This window comes from Triplophysa dalaica, chromosome 5 (genome assembly GCF_015846415.1).
Source record: "Triplophysa dalaica isolate WHDGS20190420 chromosome 5, ASM1584641v1, whole genome shotgun sequence".
Classification (NCBI taxonomy): domain Eukaryota; kingdom Metazoa; phylum Chordata; class Actinopteri; order Cypriniformes; family Nemacheilidae; genus Triplophysa; species Triplophysa dalaica.
The window spans coordinates 10442321-10465276 of NC_079546.1; the positions used below are offsets into that span (position 1 = coordinate 10442321).

A 22956-nucleotide genomic window follows, 5' to 3' on the forward strand; every position below is an offset into this window, starting at 1 on the left:
CGTCTTATAGCTAAACAAGTATAACACGTTGGTCAAATAAACAAAGCTGTTGACCTTATAACCATAAAGCTGTTTTGCTAGCACTGCCCCATGAATGTACCTTTGTAACCCTGCGGCACCCTTCATTGAGCCCAAGAGTAGCAGACTTTTTACTGACCCATATTTATATCACCTCCCTTTGGCTGTGCCGTACCAAGTGCTCACTGAGGATATTTGTCAAGCAAGGCTTTTGTTTAACATATGCGGAAACAGTTTAGCAGGTGCCATTTGGCTAAACACAAATTCGTATTTAAATAGTTTTTCGTTGAGGTTCTATAGTTCGTAGGCAGATCCCAATTTTTCAAAAGCATATGTGGATAAAACATGGAGCTGGCTACTGTAAGCATTGTGAAAATATGTGTTTCTTTAGCTAAATTCGTACATTGTGTTACTGGTAAAAATGTATATTGTTTAATGTGTAAGTGTAAGACAATTTGGATCAAAATCATCTGCAAGTGCATGCATGTAATGTCAATAGTGAAAGAATAAATCCATTATTCAAATTAATGTGCGAATGTAGTTTAGTTGCTCTGCTTGAATAAAATAACTGCATTTTTTTTCTAAATATCTAGTTCCTTAAAAGATATTCATTGTGCAAACATTGAAAGAAATATGTTCAGATGGACATTTAACTACTTATTTATATAATTTACATTGAAATCCCCAATATATAAGAATATATATTTGCAAGAAAGCTTTGACTAATGTTGAGAAATCTTAGAATCAATGGCTCAAAAATGTTTGTTCTCTTTTAGCAATCATGCTTGCTAGAATCTATCAGCACCCTGTATCGTGATAAAGTGCGGCTCCAGGGACCTTAACACCACAGATCATAAAGCACAATACAGTAATTAACAACCAATACACAAAGTGAGTTGGATTTACCTAGTTGTAGAAAAAGCCAATTAGAGTGCAGCTGCAATATCCCTCTTTTTACAAGATGTACAGATGTTCTTTATGAGCGGGTGTTAATGCAGTACAAACTGACTACGGAGATGTACTGTACTTGAGTGTGTACAGTGTCACTCCCGCAGGGGAGTGTTTAGGCAGACGGGGCATGTCGCTGTCCATGGTGCTGCTACACTAAATAGCCAAATGCTGCTGTCCATGGTCATAATCCTGAACTATGGAGAATGAGGGTATGGACTGCTGTCTAAATTCCAGCCAACAACCAAACAAATCAGAGAGTTAATGCTACAACAGTTTGTCCTATCTCAAAAACTATACGTCTGACTTTAAGTAAGCCATTTCCAGGAAAATGTGTTAAACTGTGTGCTTTCAAAACACTCCATTGTTTGTTTGAGCAGTCCCCAGTCTTCTGGAGAAATAAAACAATGTTGTGAATGTGGGGTGAGGAGGACCATTTGAAAAAGAAATCAGCGATCAAACATCCAACAATTCATTTGGTGCCGCTAGTGGCGCAGGATTAAAACACTTGTCCTTTAAGTGCTCCCGGTAGGAAAACAGTGATCAAAGCTGCAATGGGATGAACCCCAGAGTGAGACACGGACTCTTCATAGAGAGAGAGAGATTTTTTTTTATTTACAAACGCTTTTATTTACAAAGAACTCACATAGTGGCAATTTAACAAGGATAGAGAGAAAGAGAGAGATGTTGTACTCTCGGGTCAGCAGAAAAAAACACCACACGTAACATCTGTACATACAGTACAGTAATTCTCACAGGTAGGGTGGGAATAATATCTCAGATAAAAGCTTTAATAATATTGGGAAAGGAATGAATGATTTTTTTAATCATAGATTCTTATTTTTGACCACCTTTAACTTATTTTATTCTGTAGCAAATCCACGATTTTCGTCTGTGGAATACAAATGAGATAAGGCGTATAACATGTTTTACAGTATATTCCAATTCTTCAGATTCATAAAAGTGTGAAAAAGTGAATGTTTTATTCACTGAATATTCAAATGTCATATGAATTATATTTATATTTAGACTTGGAAAATTATTATAATGCATGAGATTAGTGTCACTGAAGTCAAACACGATCCAATTTGACTTGATATCAAAAAAAAATGTATATCTTTTTTAAGAAAATATAAGGATATCTTTCATGCAATTTAATAAGAAGGATAATATGTTTTTACGGTATTTTATTTAATTTTGATATTTTTTCTTCTCTTTGTTTAATAAGTTTGTATATTGAGAATGTCATATTCATATTCAAGTTATTAATATGTTATGTTGTGTATTGATGTTATAATAAAAAAAAAAATGACTTGATATCTTGACTAACCCTTAGCCCTAGTATATATTGTGTGGAAATGACATTTGAAAGCCCTAGAGTAAACGAAAGAAAACAAAATCACATTTATAATAGAATTTCATGTTAGGTGAACCATTCCTTTAAATCCTCCTTTTCAATCTCAAGATTTGCTTATGCTAAAATAGAAAATCTTGACGTGAATATTAATAAACACGTTAAATCCTCCCACATACGCGGTCACATATTAAGTCTATTCGCCTTCTTGAGATGCCTGGATTCTGCGGCCCGGCTCCTTTAAAGATCAAAGAGAATGTGTTTTATCAAGCTTGACATTTACTCCAGCTTTACAAGGCTCTTTTAAGGTTTTCACATTCTCGACAGCATCATGCTGCATCGACTTCTTCCAGCTCAGCTTGACAAATTCTTCGCTCATTTCACACCAGCGAGGTTACTGAAACAGAAATCGCCATGTGAGAGCCGTGAGAGAGAGAGGAAGGAATAGATAAGGTCTTGTGATCTTCTTTGCGGTCCATGACCGTTCGAGAAGCGTGAATGTGTTTGAACCAGACCGGCGTTTAAGATGGTCCGAAAGGTATTATACGGCTCTACTTCCAGATAAACCGTTTTATCAGCGCCATCCTAGTGGAGGTCACATTATTGTGCTTTCTTAGAGTGTCTACAACCGTATAAAACCCTTGTAAACCCACATATTAAAACTGTTTACTGGCTCTCATCATATTGATGGATACCATGAGAAACGGGGATAATAAAAGCACACAATTGGAAATGCAACAATAATAATTAACTAAATAAATCTAGTTGTCTTTTATTATTTGCTCTGCTGTATAAATTTGATACATGCTGTAGGCTGCTCAAATTGGCAGTTATATAATTTCAGGTGATCTATTTTCTTTAAACCTGCTGTGGACAGGAACACTAACCAATCTGGTTAACATGATCCAATTTTCTGGATTATACATTATTAAGGTAAATCATAAACACCCACACTTTGCATAATAACTATATAGGAATCATCATGATATCATCTACAGGGAAAAATTGGTAATTTGAGGCGCTTTAAGATTTTTTATATTCTAAAATGTAAACAGTAACCCAGAGGAATCCTTTTTTCCCGCCAAATAGTAAGTGACAGACTAATAGTGGAAGACCGTGATAATAGTGCGTTATTGTACACATTAGTTGTATAAAAAAGCATAATATGAGGAACCTTTCATTATTATCATTAATTTTAGAAACTATATGTCAACAATCAGATAATCCCAGGCAAATCCACAGCTGGTCGACTAATCTGAAGATGGCTTCCCCGTCCACCAACCAGAACACTCTTTACACGTCCCCCCCGGTTATGACCATCCAATTTCTATTTGTCCATTAGTTGTGATTGCCACCAGGGCGTTTACATTTTCAAATAAACACCAGGCAGTTATGGTCTCATTCTCATATACATTTATTAAAGACTATCCATGCAGAAAATGCCCTCCGTACATCCTCACCAACACAAGACTTCAATCACAATCAAAAAGAACCACAAACCTCCTTAATATAACCTCGCTATAAGGATCTAGCGATGGAAATATGCTGATGTAACAGGTATTTCTACTTCATGCAAGATGTCTCCCTGTATTCAATAAAACCACTTATTTCTACGACGTTGCTACAATGGCAAACAATATATATATAAAAACTCTGCACAACATGTAGTAGTAAAATTATTTACATTCCTCTGATATCACAGTAAGCAGAATACTTACTACTCTAACCATATTAAATACATATGAATCATAATTTGAGAAATTATTAAAATTTCATTTAGTTAAATAATACATTGAAAATACATTATTTTTTCATCCTTTTTTTAAAGATCCAGTGTATGAAATTTAGTTGCATCTAAGAGTCGGTTTGCAATTTGCAACCAACCGCTTAGCAATGCAATGGCTAACACAACACTAAGATGTCATTGCATTTCGCTTATTTGCCAATTGAGATCAAGGATTTTAAAAAACGTGCACTAAAGATTTGTTTGTCCGTGTTGGGCTACTGTAGAAACAACATGGCAAATTCTATGCAAGGGGACCTGCGGTGTAGATAGAAATAGCTCATTGTAAGGTAATAAAAACATAACGCTTCATTCTGTAAGGTCTTTATAAACCTCTGAAGACATAATTAAGTATATTATATTGCATTTCTGTCAATAGATCCTCCAAAAAATTACACACAGCACCTTTGAAAGTAACTAAAACATAATTAAGAAAAACAAAGATATAATAAAATAACACGATAATACTGTATAAAAGGCATTATACAATAATACCAACTTCTTCTAACTAAGCATTTTGTTGGTGTTAATAATTGTACACTTAAATAAATTAAGTTAATTTAGATATTACAACAAGTACAAGGTAACTGTGTATTACATGGTTACCAAACAAAATGTCTTGTAAAATGTGTAAGTAAAATGTGGTGATCTACACAAAATTCTACTACACACATTGCACCATCAGATGTTAAAACAACACTTCTATCTAGGACAACACCTATCAACATGAACATTTACATATCAAACACAGAGAAGAACTTCATTAATCTTCTTCTGTGTTTTTTCCTTCAGTTTAAGTGTGTGCCAAGCCACTAATGGGATTCCTTAACTTCAGTACAGAGAAGTTAAATGGGGATGAAACACACATTGTAGAGGGAATTTGAACAGATTGGCTTCTTACAGCTGGAAGCCAAATGGACTGTGTGACAAGACTTTTTTGTCACATAAAACGCTTCAGACAGGATGAGCAAACCATCTTTTGCCTGCTGTAAACTTAATCTGTTACCACTGAAAACAGCATTTACAATATGACTCAACTAACACTCTTTACCTCAAGCAAACATTCTGTTCTTTTGGTGTAAAATTGGTTACAGATGAAAAAATGATCTTTAAAATGATCCGGCATTTTAACCTGGAGCATTATTTTGGTTTTGCATCATTAGCATTATTCTTGACAATGTTGCAAATACACAATATTTGTATCTGCCCTCTCAATCACAATCTTGTAAACAAACTTTAAAGCCTCTACCAAGACAGATCTACAATGATGTAGTCACATTTATCTCTAAAGTCCAATGTGCTGTTACGAAAGGATGCATCAGATTTCCCAAACATCTCCATTCAAAGACAGAAAGTCACTGGCCTCCGAACAAACCTGTCTGTATCTTTTTAGTTTGACAATTCTTGTTTATGAATAAAACATTTTGCATCTTGAGTGTCTAGATATGATGCATATCTTCAAAAGTGCAAAGTGTTTTTACTGCATAACCTTTGGGGGTTTGTGTTGCACCTGGCAAGCACAGGGTGATTGTGAATGCTGTGGATCAGAAGAAATTCTTCTAGGGTATATCAATCTTTAGACAAACAGGGTGTCTGCATGTAGAGAGGCATTTGTGCAGTAAACACGCATCTAAAATTCACCAAAAGAGCTAAATAAACTAAGCCGGGCCTAAGGATCCTTACTCAAATAGGAAGGAATTCAATTTAATCAGAGATAGAGCTGCTCGATTATGACAAAAAGTATAATAAAAATTATTTTGCCCAATGTTGAGATCCCAAATATTAAACTTTTTTACTCGTTGACTTCGGATACAAATGAATAATTATTAATAAAACAAAAAATCTTTGATTAAATAATAAAATAACTTGACACCGGATTTAACTTAAAGTGGAGGCTAGATGCTATTACATGCATTCCGACTTCTTTACACTGTTAACATACTAGCTTCTCAAGGTTAACATGGTCAAATTGTCAAAAAACGAGTTTAAAGTATGATGTAGTATTTCTGTGCTTGAACATTCGTACAGGTTTCGGAAAGTTTTTTTCTAACATGGATTCCTGTTTCATAACAAGGTTTCTTAGTCCCGTATTGGGACAATTTTCCCGGAAAAACAAAAACACCCACCCTTAACCAGCCGTTTGAGATCGTTTGAAACTGATAGATGGAGCGGTTCCAGCACTTAAAGATGCTGGACATGAACCCCACGCGGTAAGTCAAACTAAGTCATACGTCTGTGTTTTGTTGGGAATCAGCGTGTACGCGCATAATGTAAACCACACAAACTTATAGTGAATCAATGCGATGATGTACTGTGTGCTCGTGCTGTAGTTCTGCCCCCCCAGCACTCCTCCAGACGCTCGTCTTTTTCCAGAAATAATCGTACAGCTGTATCTGTATATTAATCAATTTGATCAAACTAAATACTCTTCGAAGATACGAAAGTATGCAATACTACTGTATAGAGATAGGCAGAAACGGCATGTGTTACCTTATCTTTAAGAAAAAATAAAAATCACTGCACAAAATAGACAGAATAAAGTATGCATGCATACATTCAAACTGTAACACGATTCAAGATATGGAAGGAAGGAGGCGGGAACCGGCAAACGTTTAAACAGTTTAGTCAAATATTAACAAAGTATAAAAGACAGTCGGCAGCCCCTCACGGACGACTGCCGGCAACACAAACATAAATGTAAACTTTACATGTGTCCGGGCCCGGTCCTCTCTCTTCGACGGTCTGGTCGCTCATTCTCTTATATGCTCCCAATCTCCTACGTGATTCTCGAACCACAATCTCGCCCCGGCTACTCCACTACACAAACAAATAATTTAAAAATGATAAAAAGAAATGACAAATGTGAAACAACCTTGATTATTTTGTTTTCATAATAAAAAGTAGATGAATTTCACAGTAGAGATAAATAAAGATTTTTATTATATGCTTAAATCGTTCCAAGATTAGTCTGGCCTTGCGTTTATCCATCCTAGTTTGTTGTAAATAAAAGAAGAATAGATGTGCACTCGTCTCAGCAGATTCTACATCACTGCATTTTAACATTGTGTCTACAGCAGACGCAAGCAATGTGAAGCAAAGCAACAAAAGACAATAAATCTATAAATTCATAAATAAGGAGAGAATGATCGTAACCTTAGAATTTGAAATTATCACAATTTTAGCAAATCCGGACCTCGGCACAACATCAAAAACCATTTGATTGTTTCCACAGTTTGCCAAATCTAGTCAAAACAACATTTCCATGCAAAGAAAGCAATAAAATCCATAGGAATCCATATGCCTTTCCTTTTCTTTTTAAGCTCGATAAGATGCTTGTAACGCTGCTCAAACAATCACCTCTTTCGCCTGGTGCTTTTTGAGGCACAAGACTTGTCCTTGAAATCAATAATAGAAAAGGCCAAGTAAATGGAATTAAGGGGTTATCCTTGGTCTCTATTATGCGGAATAAACTCCAGTTACACGCATGCCGATTGGTTGCGTGGGGTCTCAGTTGCCAAGCAACCATCCAGCGGTGGCTTAGGCTAGCTGACAGGCAGCTGCTAATGGCTACGAACCCTGAATGTCACATTAAGGATGGTGTGCAACACGACATAGCCCTGTTCTTATTGCTTAAACATATGCAAATGCATGTTATAACTATACTGCATACTTCCTTTGTCTATGCACTTCTCTAGTGTTTATCCAGGAGTCTGTGCACTAATATTTACGCAAGGACACACAACTGCATCCATAAACAGTTTTGAATCAACTCGACAGGGGTAATGAAGCTTGGGAACTGCATATTTTACAGCCGTTTGACATATTTCAGCACCAATTACACCAGAAATATCAAAACTGAATATGAAGGGAGGAGACATTTTGAGCAGTATGGAACCACATTTACAAAAAACAGACCTTGAAATGCTATAAGTGTTATTTCCAGCATTTTTAATAAAGCTTTTCCATTTTAACCCAGAAGTCAAGCCATTGGTTGAAATCATCTCACCCTAATGTTACTCTAAAGTATAAAAAAATACCTTGAGGCACTTTAAAAACTATGATATATGAAAATGATTCTATAGAATACCATCTGATACATCACTGGACCACTGTGCCACCAAAGAACTTGTGAAGGCGGATCTTAAAAATCTAACATTGCCAAACAAATTATTTTCTTACTATTTGTTACTACTTCCCTTTAGGAAGCCTGAGGCAGGTTATGTCTGCAGTCTCAGAGACAGACAGAACAGAGAAACCTCGTTCATGGATATTTTGTGGGAAAGACTATATCTTTCACACTCAATATCAGACAACAAAAGCAATCACAGAAACATCGTTTAGTTGAGAAACTCATATCCTGAAAGCAGTGGGATCTAGATCAATTCACCATGGACGATCCAGGCACTTCAAACACGAGAGCTGTTAGTCCACTGTTGGTGAGAGATCCATTATTCAGCACCACGGAAATGGATTAAGTAATCACACGCTGAAACTCAGCTGAATTAACAATCCGATCCAAAACGTTTCTTGACAAAAACGAACAAGCTTGTTTAAAGGAATAAAGTGATGGAGAGACAAACTGCTGTGTAAATCTTGTGATGCACCGCTCTGGGAAGAAGCTGCACATTGCATACTGATAAATCTGAGACATCTTCCAATTGAGTCATTTATGACCACATGAACAATAAATGCAGTCATAGAGTCCAGTTAAAAGGGACAGTTCACCTAAAATTCTGCAATCATTTAATCACCCTCGGGTTGTTCCAAATCTGCATACATTTCTTTGTTCTGATGAACACAGAGAAAGATATTTGGAAGAATGCTTGTAAGCAAACAGTTGACCACCATAGCAGGGAAAATGGTAGTCAAAAGTGCCCCAGAACTGTTTGCTTTCCTACATTCTGCAAAATATCTTCTTTTGTGTTCAACATGACAAAGAAATTCACACTACAATGGTTCCTACTATGGTAGTCAATGGTGAACAAAGAACAAAGAAATGTATACAGATTTGGAACAACTCGAAGGTGAGTAAATGTTGAAAGAACTTTTATTTTTTGATGAACTGCCCCTTTAAAATGCTTGTAATCAACTTACAGCTGGTTTGGTAAAATATGGACAGAATAAAAGCTGGGTCATGAAAAAAGGTTTGGGGGGTGAACTAATTGTGCTATCTTATAAAGGATCATTCATTAAATGTTGTTTGATCGTATCTTATCTTTTATTCTGATCCCCTTTCTTTAAAGTCAAGTCATTATTATATGTCAATTTCTTTATTCTTTTAAATATTGTTTGTAATATGTGTGTAAAATAAAAGTGAGATTTTTGTTTTACATAAAAAAACAGTAATATTCCGGGAGCTAGGGTGTAAAAAAAAGTAAAAATATAATTTGTGCCAACTGTTTTTCCTGTTATTTTACACTTGACTTGTACATTTGCTGTCCATTTTCTCATTTTGACATTTTTTTACTGTATTTCAAAAATATGTGACAATTCTGTGAATTAAAACAGTAATATTCCCTAAAAATGTTTTTAGTTTTTTAGTATGCTGTTGAAAATAATAATATACAGGATGTAAAAACTGGTTGTGTTGTCACACAGGAATCTAATTCAGACAAATGTACATCTGAAATCTTTTGTAGGAGCTGTGATGTTGCATAAGTCACACTGAGCCGTGGTGGTCATATGAGTTCATGTGTGATTTTATCATTTCTTAGATACTTTTGCACCCTTTCCTCTTAATTTCGGATGCAGATCAAGATACAAATCAAATCTTCCTAATTTAATTCAGATATTAGCAATAACCATATTAATGTTTACCTTAACAATCATAACTAACTGAAGCTCAAATGTGAACACACATCATGAATATAGTGCCCAAAAAGTTGGCTCTGAATATTTCCGTCTAGTCGCCGATCCGTCTAATACCCTAAGAGACTCACAGTCTAGCAGAGAGATTGGAAGTTGAGAAAGAAGTCTGGTCGAGAGCCGGTAAGCGTCAAACTAGACTGGAGCGATGTACCTGACTGAGCAATACTGCAGAATTAATCTGTGCTCAAGGAGACAAGTGAGAGATAATACAAGACGGAGAACAGTTTCCGTCTAATGGAAATTGTGAGCTTCCTCTAAAGGTCTCTTAATGCTCCCTACATCTGACAGTTGATTTATCACCTCTTATAAGAGTTTGACGGCGGTGTCATAAGAACGGAGACCTCAATAGCAATAATAGTGAGTCTTCATTTCAAAATCACCTTTATCCTCTTAAGAGCATATGAAATTGTTCTAGTGATCCTTAATGTATTATAAAATGCAAAATCATCTTTAAAGGAACAGTTTGCACAAAAATGAAAGTTGGGTCATAAAGGGGGTGCACATGAGGAATGCAAAGTCAATGGATACACAAAATCCCCTTCTTTCTCTTTCAAACAGTGAATTCGCAACGGTATTCCCACTGGTCACGCCCTATTCAACTTCCACATCAAACACGCTTCGGCATTGGCCTGCAATCCAGGGAGAATTCCAATGGCAGGATAGGATTAATATTTCACGCAGCGTCTGGGACAAAGCACAGTGAGGTCCTGAAAGATCTACCATGAAAGTCAAATCTCACACAACATAGGAGGCAGAGGAGTAGGAAGATGGGAGATGAATGGATGGTCAGGAGTCTCTAGAGAGATGGAGGAAATACCAAATGTTGGTTCAGAGAAAATGAGGTTTGTTGGGCTCATGTGGGGGCAGGGAAGGGGAAAGGGGTAATCTTATCACAAGATATGGTCTGAATATCCAAAGGGACCATCGAGAGAACACCGCTTGGAGCGGAGACGGATTAGGTCATTCCAAAGAGCAGATGATAGCTTTTCCTACTATAATTTTCGCCAGGAAACAGGAATAAGACCTTAACAAGATTTCAAAGTATAAATATCTTAGTGTGAAAAACCATAAAGACAATTCAATTAAATGATCTTCTAAGGTAGACAAAGAAACACTTTAAAGCATGCACAAACCAACCTATAGAAAACACATTTAACACACTCATTGTTTGATTTTCGCTAAAAAATATTTAGTACATTTTAGACCAGACATTCCTGAAATAAGTTTACATTCATAACTAATGGATTATGGGTCTAAACATCAATGCTATTATTTAAATCCTTGATTCCTTTCAAGTTTTCATCTCACCAGTCAAAAATATATAAATTCATAATAAATCACTCAGCGTACAGAAACCTGAACTTAAAATATCCACGTCTCTGAGCAAATTATGCTCTTTGTAGAATGGAGAAGTTAGGGATGATGCTAATAATCAGCGTAGCCCCCCAGGCACGCGGTAGAGCAACCTTCCTCAGACAGTGTGATTCAGTGAACGTGTGCGATCAGCTACAATTAGTACACATCATGTAGAGGTGCCAACTGTTTGCAAATACGTGACAGGTCTGACAACAGCTGTGATTGTTACTGAATGTGATATCAAAGCGTTATTAATATCTCAAAAGTGGGGATGACAAATAGATCAAATCAGAGTTCTAGTGCTGTGCTTTCTATTAGAGGGATTCCCTTACAAAGAGTGCCATTTGACAAGTTTACATGCCATACTACGAACCTTTTATATACAGAATAGGCGGTTTTATCGGAACCACACGTCTGGCCCAAAGTTAACTTCCGGTCAGTATTTGGTTATGATATTTTATTTTAGATTTAATTTATATTCATATAAACTTATATTAATGTTTTATTGTATATTAATAGTATTACAATAAATTCAAACTACTCAACAGTTATTGATTCTTATTACATTTTACATTGCTTTATCCTATACATTTTACATAGGTATTTGCAATCCCCTGGGATCGAACCCACAACGCTCTTACCACTGAGCTACGGGAAAGCAATTCTTATGTCATGTTATGATTCTTATGTTATATTCTTAAGTTATGTTTGGGCCACATACTGTTTGTTTATGTAGTTGCCGCTGAAACCGTCGATATAGCATGAACGATTACCCTATTCATATATTACAAAATTTACAAGATAATCATCCATCCATCCATCCATTTTCTACCGCTTATCCGAACTACCTCGGGTCACGGGGAGCCTGCGCCTATCTCAGGAGTCATCGGGCATCAAGGCACAAGATAATCAAATAAATTTAAATAAATATGTCAAGTAGTGGCCAAATGTTATTTGTTGAGTTATTTGCTTTTTATGAAACTAAATTAAAATATGAGGATAAGATATAAAAAGGAGAAAGCAAGCACTAACATTTTAAGGCTTAAAATAAAAAACGCAAACTATAGAACATATTATTATGAAATAAGGCTTGTAAATTGAATAGTCAAGAAATACATTAGAAATTAAAAACCCACACGAAATAACGCATACATTAACTGAAATGTAATTAGATATTAATATTTTGCTGGTCCTCTCTTGTTTTTAATTACAGTCACTCTCTTGAGTATTGACTCAATAAGCTTTCTGCATGTGCTGCATGCAAGGCACAAATAAAAATCTCTCCCTCCTGAAACGCTTCCTAATGCTACACAAAATACAAAATTACTGGTAAATCTTCAATAATATAAATAATGTATGTTAGAATAAAGCATGAAAACATCTGTTTTTGAACAGGTCTGAAATCACTTTGAACCACTACTGCATGTGTCAATCAAACCATGAAGTGTCCAACAAAAATGTGATACTTCTTTGTATATGTAATTTAACCAAGACGTAAAATAATATGATAAATAGTAAATATTAAATGGTATTGGGATGATACATATCCGGCCATTGAAACTTTTTGTGTATTAATCCAAGATATTAAAAAAAGACTAAAGTATTATCAGGTGAAAATAAATACCATTATCATAGTGTTTTTAGAAACGATAAAATGTATCCAATGTGAAGAACACATTGCAACATATAAATAACAATATCATGCAATGTATAGAAAAACATGAAATAACCCTGCTACCCTCTCTCTCTCTCTCTCTCTCTCTCTCTCAATTTTATTGCTGGAAGGGAAATTCAGCCTAGATTTCAACTTAGGTCTTCCCCACTGTCATCATTGATGACTCACCACTCTTTTTTTTCTTTAGGCAAACACTGTCTGTTCAGCTCACAGATATACAGTAGCTTCACGGTAACAAACAGCTGGATGTGCTACACACTGCAACCATGAAAACACAGCTTTTCCCAGAGGGACCAGCCTCAAAAAAGAAATAAAACAAAGTTATGACTGTAATATAGATTTGCGTATCCCAACGCTTCATGTAGCATTACGAATAGTTATTTGCTCAGTCAACTCACAGTAACACATACACCCGTATGGTTTTGAGTGGGGTATTCAGCTGATGGATTAGGTTTTGCGAGAGAGCTAACTTTTTTTGTGGGTTTTTATATGCGGTTACACATGGCTCCAATCCTTAGCTGTAACTCATCTCATGCCCTTCATTAGAACATTTCTGACCAGGCAGAGAAAAACAATCACTTATCATACAGGTCCACCGACGAGCCTATTCAGATGAAAAATACAATTAGAGGAAGAAGGGAACGATCGCAAGATCCATCCAGCACTGTCTAAGGTTAAATTTCAACACATCAGCAAGGCTATAGGGCTAAACACATTTTTAGGATATGCTGAAGCGTGATGTAGGGCCATTCTTGCATAGAGATTGTTTGTCAAAACATGTTATTCACAGGGAGAAATGGAGTGTCCATTAAAATCACCCAAAAACAAAAATTGTGTCATCACTTACTCGACATCTTTTCATTTCAAACCTGTATGACTTTCTTTCTTATACAAAACACAAAAGAAGATATTTTGAGGAATTTTGTTATCCGAACAATGGTAATCATTCACTTCTATTGTATAGACACAAAACCAATGCAAAGTCAAAGGGTACCACTGTTGTTTGGTTACCAACAATAAGAACACCGACAAAAATAACAGTGGTTTCAGCATTGTGTAACTCAATTCATACCATGGTCTGTGTGAATACACAATTCTGATTGGCTGGAAGGTGTGCATAAAACAACACAGTGCATTAAACAATACAATGCATTTTCACCTGTCTGATCAAGAATTTCACTGTAAACATCAATGGACCTTAATCACATTTCTTGGTTTCTCAGCAGTGGAAATCATCATAGTGGGGTAAACTTCTATAGCGATGAATGGAAGACTAACACAAATTTATTTTTTGCTCTCTCATTTGCTCGAATAGCAAACGATAGTGTTTTCACTACTTTCAAAAAAACGAAAAAAAATAGAAAGAGTCTCATAACGGCAGTCAAATGAGAGAATGATGTCAAATTTACTGTGACTTCCATAGACTTTGAAACACCCTCGCATTAGCGTTATTTTTTTTTTATAAAACTTTACAGATTATTGACCGTTAACTTGGCAAATGACCATGGTATAAAAGGGATAATCCACGCCTAGCCTCCGCTTCGCATCGGGTGGTTCTTGGCCTCCACGTCCAAGCCGTGGATTATCACTTTCAAGTTTATATTTAATAAAATTCAACGTTTTAGATTATAAGTGTTTATTTGGGGAGGTGCAAATGCAGTCTACACAAAGGCGCCTTACAATAAAACCGTTTGTGAACCACTTTAGGAGAAATAATATATGTTTTTTTTTTAATATATGTGATTTTTCTTTCTTATGTGTTGACTATTTTATATTGAATAGAAGTTGGCACAGAATAAGTTAACTGGCAATTTTATTACATAAAAAAAAAAATGGCTACTTCATAATAAAGGTGTGTGTATTCAAACAATTATTTTGGGTGTTTAACAATGGATGTTCATGTTTCTAATTTCAAGAAACACTTTATATTTCACATATTTCAAGTCTATTGATCTCCGCTGTCTCTCTTCTAACAAAACGACTGGATTTCTTCGGTCTATATAAAGTCCCCCCCCCGAAATGCACAGAAACAGTGGCAGCTTCACTTCATCAGTTAAAAACATGCGGATTGATCGAAGCATAACGGAGGTCTGCTAGTGCATGTGCAAACGTTGATCTTTGTTAGAGGCCGCAACATTTTTTCCTACTTTGGACAGGGAAATGACTCCGGATCGAATGCCGTCAGACCGGTTATATTAATTAACACTAATAACAGAAGCGTTAGTTTTGCCTTTTTATAGTGGACCAAAGTTGGATAATAAAACAAGCAGATTGACCAGGAGACATTTGCAAGCATGACTTCAAAGGACGTTTCATAGAAGTGTTTTAGAGGTAGGCTATGCGCACACACACAATATCAGTATATTACAGAGGGACCACATTCACAGCCCATGTTAAGGTCATGGAAGCTGTTATTTGACCGTTGGTTATCTTAGAATGTGTGTAGCTGAATTCTTAATACCAGCTGTAAGACTGTGATGAAAGTGGAAGCTCAGTCAAATGTTTCAAATCTCTGTTAACCGAACCCTACTCCAGCAGTTCTTCCTCTTCTCTAAGGAAGGCCTCGCCCCTTTATTGTCGTATTCCTATGTGCGGAGGTTATTAAAAGCGCTCGGAATGGTGACATCATTTACCTGGGAAGTAGAGGGCTGTAGTCCTGGAAAAGCAAATTCTGTTGAAGACAATATCTTGCTTGGCACTGAACTTTGAGCTTTATCATTTTGCTGGTATTGTTTATGCTCTAACAGCAACATTACACACTAACGAAAGGTTGAAAATGGGATCGCGAGGAATGGGATCTTTAAAAACTCCTAAAAACAAGATTATTCAAACAATTATCAAGCCTCAAACACAGACTCGAGATGCTTTATTTTGTTGTAAACAATTCTGCATTTCTTTCAAACCAAAACATTTGACCTCGTTGTTAATTACAAAGCTGTAAAAAAAGAGGTCGAAATTGACCCACACAAGACAAACAATCAATGACTATCATAAGTTATTAATATTGTTATGCTGTAACAAAGAGCTGTACAACAAAAACTAGGTATTTGCTTAAAATTTGCTGGTTTGGTTGTATAAAGACTGTCCAGGGACATTTTCCTGTGCTGTTCACAAGATTCAAGCATCTGGCCGTCATAAAAAAACATTTAAAACAGCTAATGAACCCAACAAGCTGATTTTACACCAAAACCCATTACAGGTTCTCAGCCATGTGTTGGCACTTGGTTTCATCTATAATTGTAGGAGCAGAGCAGGCTAGCACATTCCCTCTGTCCAAAGCACAACGCCAATTTCTCTCCGCTGTCCCTGCTGCACAGGCTTATGAATCATTCATCAATACTACAGGAAAGAACGGAGAGTCTTTCACAGAGAGAATCGATGATGGTGGCGGGGGAAGCCCTGTCTCTCGGTCTGGACTACACACGCAAATACGCTCTCAAATAACACTACAGTCCGATCTTTACGGACAAGACACGTGAAAGCGTGAAGTGTGTGATAGAATAACAGACATTAATATCCACGTCATTCAGGATGGTAATAGGATACTAATGTAGATATTTTAACTGTATTCTGGGCTGTGAAGTAATGCATATTCTGTACTGTGAACGGACTGGCTCATGCTGAAAAATGCTATATTTTTATTTTGTATGTTATAAGTAGATATTAACAAAATATAAGGATCCGCGGAGATGATCTATTTTTGTAGGCTAACCTGGAAGTAAGCGCTGCAGGGGTTCCCTCGACCGAAAGCCTATGAATTTTTCTAATAGACTTTTGGAAGATTGCAAAAAATAAACTCGGTGATTAACAAAAGTTCATGATGTTTACACGTTTTGTCTATCAAGATAATCCTTACAAATTAACACAACATTTGTTGCCTTTGAAGCCGAAATACAATCGCCAAGTACAAAGCTACCATGATGCTATAAACAGACTACACTATATGTGACCCTGGATTAAGTCTTAAGTAGCACAGGCACATTTTTTGGAAAAGCCCAAAATACATTTTATGGGTCAAAATTATTGATTTTTCTTTTATGAGAAAAATCATTAGGATATTAATTAAAGATCATGTTCCATGTAAATATTTTGTAAATTACCAACCCTAAATATATAAAAACTTCTGATTAACAACGTCAAAGCCAATTTTCTCTTTTGCACCCTCAGATTACAGAGTCTCCATTAGATATTGTCATATCCTAACCCATACATCAATAGAAAATTACTCAGATTTCAGATGATCTCAATTTCTTAAAAATGACCCATAAAACACATATGTCCACTCGATATCAACATCATCACCAAGCCATGACAAATCTTTCAAAAAAATGAGTTCCCTGGTAAGTAATTATTCCGTGAATGAATCCACAACTACGTTTTTAAAGATGTGTGCGGATGTTGCATTATTTGTTGTTTCATTAACTTTGTACTTTATGGTTACATTCATTATTTTCTTTATTTGAGACTGAATGTGCATGTAGATAAAAAAATATAAAAAAGTTTTCATTCCGTTATTATATCACAGTTTTACGCAACCTTTCCGGTGTGTCCCACATTGTCCCACACAAACGTATAACTTGTCCCACTTTTGGTTTGTTGGGTGGTGGTCACCCTACCTCAACAGCCTAAAATGATTGCCATCTCTACTCAGCGAATGCAAACAAAAAATCAACATGCACAGTCATTTTTCAGCTTTATGTTGGGACATAAACACCCTTGATACATTTATGACAAAGAAAGAGCTTACTGACAGAGCTGTCACTGAGTCAATACACTGTAAGATCGATGAGAAACTCTTTGAGACTTTGTTGCTGTCTGTCAGAAGACACACACTGAGAGCTCATTCACAGCGATGCCATCAAATCACACAGGACAAGCACGGCTACCCTCAACCATGTACACTAAAACCAATCTTCCAAAAAGCAATATAGACAGCTTTATTTTGACAATTTCGAGCTCGACAAACATGCACACAAAACCAAACCATCTTTGAAATTAAGGTTTGTTTTAAAGATTGTGGCAGTAAAAGTGCAGGTAATTAACACAGTGTCCATTTTGCTGTTTAATTAGGATTGTTATGCTTTGTAGCACACTTGACAATTTTATGTATCCAATTATTGGGTAAATAAATGATATAGGGCCATAGGACAGACCCAAGAAGATCAAGTACATCAATCTTGATGGCGACTTGGATGAGCCTTTTGACTAAGCCCTGTAAGTGTCTACATATTAGGCCCAAATGTTAGATGGTGACAAATTATGTCACTGCGCCAAAATAAATGTGTCTACCACTGTGACTGTATGTGAGAAAAACTTTTTCATCATATTAAGACATTTCTAAAATTGCAGATTTAAAAAGATATGCAAGATACTGTAGACTGTCATTCATATGCAGTGCTGTGTCCAAACTCCCACACGTTTCCAGACACACTGCCACCATGGAGACTGATTCTTAAAGAACATCTTCACTATCTCTCATGAGCAGATCCGCCTCTGCACAATGCAAAAGCGTTACACCTGACACAGGAAAGCTTATAATGGGGAAAATCACACAACTATGAGGCACGAAGTTGCTAAATTTGGCAGAATACTGGCAATAGCAACCACACACATACGCCACACTTGTATATAGTAATGTGGTTTATATGCAAAATGATAAACAGTATATTATATTCAATTCAGTTTTAGTTGTGTAACAATGTTTCATTGCTTCATAGTAGCTTTACAGGAAGAAAGATAAAAACAAACATATATTCTTCCCCCTAAACTTACTCCTAAACCTAACCATCGCCGAAAACGTTTACATTTTTTAATAAAAATAAGGCCTGTCAAATGATTAATCGTGATTAATCGCATCCAGAATAAAGGTTTATGTTTACTCAATATATGTCTGTGAAATGTGGATATTTATTTAGTATTTATGAACACATATACATAAATGCATACATTTTAAAATATATCAAATATAACAATTAATAAACGTTGATGTAGAATTTCAATTACTAGTAAATATAAACAAATATATTCAAATATTTCCTAAATATATTTGCAAGAATGTGTATATTTTTGTATTTATAAAATTATTTGCAAGGTACACAGACATATATAAGATATACACAAACTTTTATTCTGAATGCAATTAATTGCGATTAATCGCTTGACAGCCTTGTTTAAAAAAAAAACATGTTATCTATTGGTTTACAAGGACACATGTTACTTGTCACATATTTGTGTTTTCGTAAACCAGTGTAAAAGTAAACAAGTTGCAAGGTTGCTTTCAGAGCATTAGTATGCACTTGCTAGGGCATTAGTGTAGATGGTGTGTGTTATGGGTGGTTGCTGGTCACGTGCCAGGTCAAAAGATCTCATCCCTGAATCTGTGTACAAATAAGCACCAGATCCACATTTCCAGAAAAGCAAACAGCAGATGATATTCTGACCCCTTGAAAGGCCTTGGTTCTCCTCATGTACGGTAGGTCTCTTTGTTTTTTTTCTTTTACATCATCGGCCAAGTGAAAATTGAATGTCTTACAAAGGTAATGGCACACCTCATCTCAACAAGCCACACAATTTCAGAAGTCATTCATGTCCACGGCAGAAATAATGTATTTGGGACTCCTCGCATGCCAAAAATGTATCCATTTGCTTGCTTGAATTTTTTTCAATCTGTGTGGTTCTTCCTCTCTTGAAATAGATAGAAGAAGGTAAGAGAGAGCGAAATAGTAGGGCCAGTTATAGAGGCACATACAGTCGCCTCCAATTGAGATTAAGTGCGTCATGAAGTTGCAGTAGATCCGTGGACCTATGGAAGCATATAGGCTCAGAATAGCTTTGCGTGGAGGGTATACAGCCATTTTTCTGCAGCGCACCACCTGTTATTTACAGCTAGCTGATGACAGACCAAAACGACATCCACCCACTAGCTCAACACCTGCAGACCTCACCTCCAAATCCTTGCGAAGACAGCATCGGCTGATGCACTTGATATGACAATTCACCACTCTCAGTTATATTTCTATAGGCTCGGTCAACTAATCTTGCGGCAATGAAAAGCAATCTCAATCTTGACAGTTTGAAGGACCAATACAATAGGAGATAAAGCAAAAGGTCTGTAGAGATGAACTGCAAATAGATCTTTTTAACATTAAAGCAGTAAGCATGCAACTTGGTACGGGTGATCACAAGTGACGCTTAGGAGACCAAATATAGATATAAAGACAACTTATAGACAAACAGATATTTAAAATGGAATGCGTTTAATCTGATAGCTTTGTCTTTTTGTATATGAGTGTGTTAAACTTGACAAAATTAACTTTTAGAAGATCCAAACTTTTTACTGTGCTCTGTCGTATACTAAAGACTTGGCTACCAAATCCAACAGAAAATTCCAATGTACATTTTCTACATTATTTTATAAGCGTTTTTGTTTTTCCTTTTGCTTTTAAATAGTGTAGGTCTACAAATCTTTAAAATTGCCAACTCGTAGCATCATACTGAAGGACATTCTATTAGAAATGGCATATCCAACTTAGGGTACCAACATGGCCACAAGTGGGCCACAAAGCATTTTCATCAGAAGAGTAAAGATGATGGTCTTATGGATGACACAAAGCGTGAAGCCCCGCCCCCTCTGAAATGGCTCTCATGCGACAGACATTCACAGTGACTTTCAGTAGAACACGAGCAAGGGGCGTGCAAGGAGGCATACACATAGACACGTCTCTACACGGAAAACGTGTTGCTAGGTAACAGATGCTGAACAAAGCCCATGACTCTGACGGGAAAAATGTTCACAGTGTCTGTTAGCATTACAGCACCATAGTGGAAGAAAGTCAAGACAATATCGATGTAGATCATCAGAAAAAAATACCCAGGATGCACAGTGTAAATCCAACGACTCATGAATTACATTCAGAATAAATGTAAAAGAATTTGATCGGTATTGTTAGCATTTATAAATCGTTATTAAGTAAGTGCATTTGTCCTTGTCAGGCTGAGGCGAAAGTTTAGAAGCCCATCAATTCTGAGATCAATATACAGTAATCTACCTGAGTTGTTCAGGGAGCCTCTAAGCCCAGAATCCCTTCAGATGTGGCCAGATCCAGCAACTGGTGACCAGGAAAGTCCTCCCAAACTCATTCATCACGATTTGTCACCAAATTTCTGTGCGAATACAAAACAAAAGGACACACACGCAGTGAGACTCCACAGCACATTGTTAGACAGAAGATCTTATCAGCTTGACGTCAAAAAGAGGTTATGCTCTATTCGCAACATTTGTGGAATAACGCTTTATTATTTAGTATGTCTTTACTCTTATGAACTTATAAGTCTACAGGAAATTAAAGATGATTTAAAAGTATAAATATGCTCAACTTGTGCTTAACATAAATACGCAAAGTTACAAGCGTCAAAGTAAAAAATGTACTTGCTTACACAATCATGACAAAAAAATATATTTAAAATGAATCCTGTTCCAATGCCTTGCCACACAGACATCTATTCTGTGTGCATGCAGTTCATACAAACTAAAAGTTATTTCCTCTGTTTTATCCCCAGTTCACCAAAAGATGAAAATTCGGTCAATATTTATTCAACCTGATATACTTCAGAACATGTATGTGACTGTGGAAAATAAAAAATATGTCGCATTGATTTTATGTCTGTTCAACGGTAAAAAGGAGGCCAGTGTTTGGTTACCAACATTCTTCAAATTATCTTCTTTTGTGCTCTGCAGAAGAAATGAAGGAACAACAACAAGATTATTCAATTAGGGGTGAAATATCATTTGAACATGTTCTGTCTCTCCAAACTCAAAAAGAATTGCCAAAAAACTACCAACAGTACACACATCCAAATAAACAAACCAGAAAATGTGTATTGTTCAGAAAATGGGATAGTTCACACAAAAATGAAAATTCTGTCATTTACTCATCTTCGAGTTGTTCCAAATCTGCATTAATGTAAAAGATTTTTGGAAGAATGCTTATCACCAGAGCTTGCCCCCCAATGACTCAAAGGTCCCACCCACTGTCTTTGTTAGGACATTCATATTGAAAGGAACCTATCTCTATAATGTAACTAGTGATACATAACTCAGTCAGAATCTAAAAATACCTTTTCAAATCACATCTATGTCCAGTATTTTCCTCAAACCCAATGCTGAAATAGTGTAGTAAATCATCCACAGCAAAGCACAGCACAGCACAGTATATTGCAATGACAAGATGTTTTACGGTGGCATTAAGGTGACATGATAACCTCATTCTATACAGCAAAGAAGATCAATAATGGCAGTATGTTATTGATGTGTACCACAATGTCTGTTGTGCCATTGTACCGATGCTCTCTATTGATGCAGGAGACTAGACCCTGAGCAATATGTCATTTTTAGTGCTGCTTGCTATAAGGCAAACATTACAACAAACCCTTAACCCTTAGTATTAAACTTGTGCTATGGATGCATGAAGGAGACCTCAATAATGCAGCAGCGTGCATGCTATTATAAATAATCAGATTTACGATCTAGCATATAAAAAAATGAGTAAAAAATAGATCACATGGTACAAAAAGAACTCAACAAAAGACAGTTCCACTCTGACAGGGAACTCCTTTACCTCAAAAATACAAAGCTATATATGTTTAGTGATGTAAACTGCCTGTACTGTCTGCGCAGTGATGTGAACTTATTTCATGGTGGCTTGCCAGTGTCTCCAGCTGGGCAGTATATGGTGGGCACTGAGGCCCAAGGCAGATCACTCAGGCCGTAATATTTCTACACATGTTGCGTCCCAAATCGAATATAGCGATGCACTTATTGCACTATTCTCCATTTTGTAGTAATAGTTTGAGTGTGTTACAAATGGTCAAAAATATGTTTAGTGTTCCATTTGAGACGACATTAAACATTTAAAAATACTCAATGGTGGAGTGCATAGTTAAAGTGTACATCAT

General features: G+C 36.2%; 1 protein-coding gene across 9 annotated transcripts in view; it reads right to left on the reverse strand.

The window, feature by feature from the left end:
* The window catches only part of ppfia2 (PTPRF interacting protein alpha 2), a 165987-nt gene that overhangs the window by 135406 nt on the left and 7625 nt on the right, over nucleotides 1-22956 (reverse strand). For 2 of the 9 annotated variants that reach the window (XM_056749391.1, XM_056749390.1), the window contains exon 3: nucleotides 21051-21165. The exons of the other annotated variants lie outside the window; for them this stretch is intronic. The gene's annotated coding sequence lies outside the window, so the exon portion shown is untranslated. The remainder of the gene's footprint in view (nucleotides 1-21050; nucleotides 21166-22956) is intronic. 9 annotated transcript variants of the gene reach the window in all.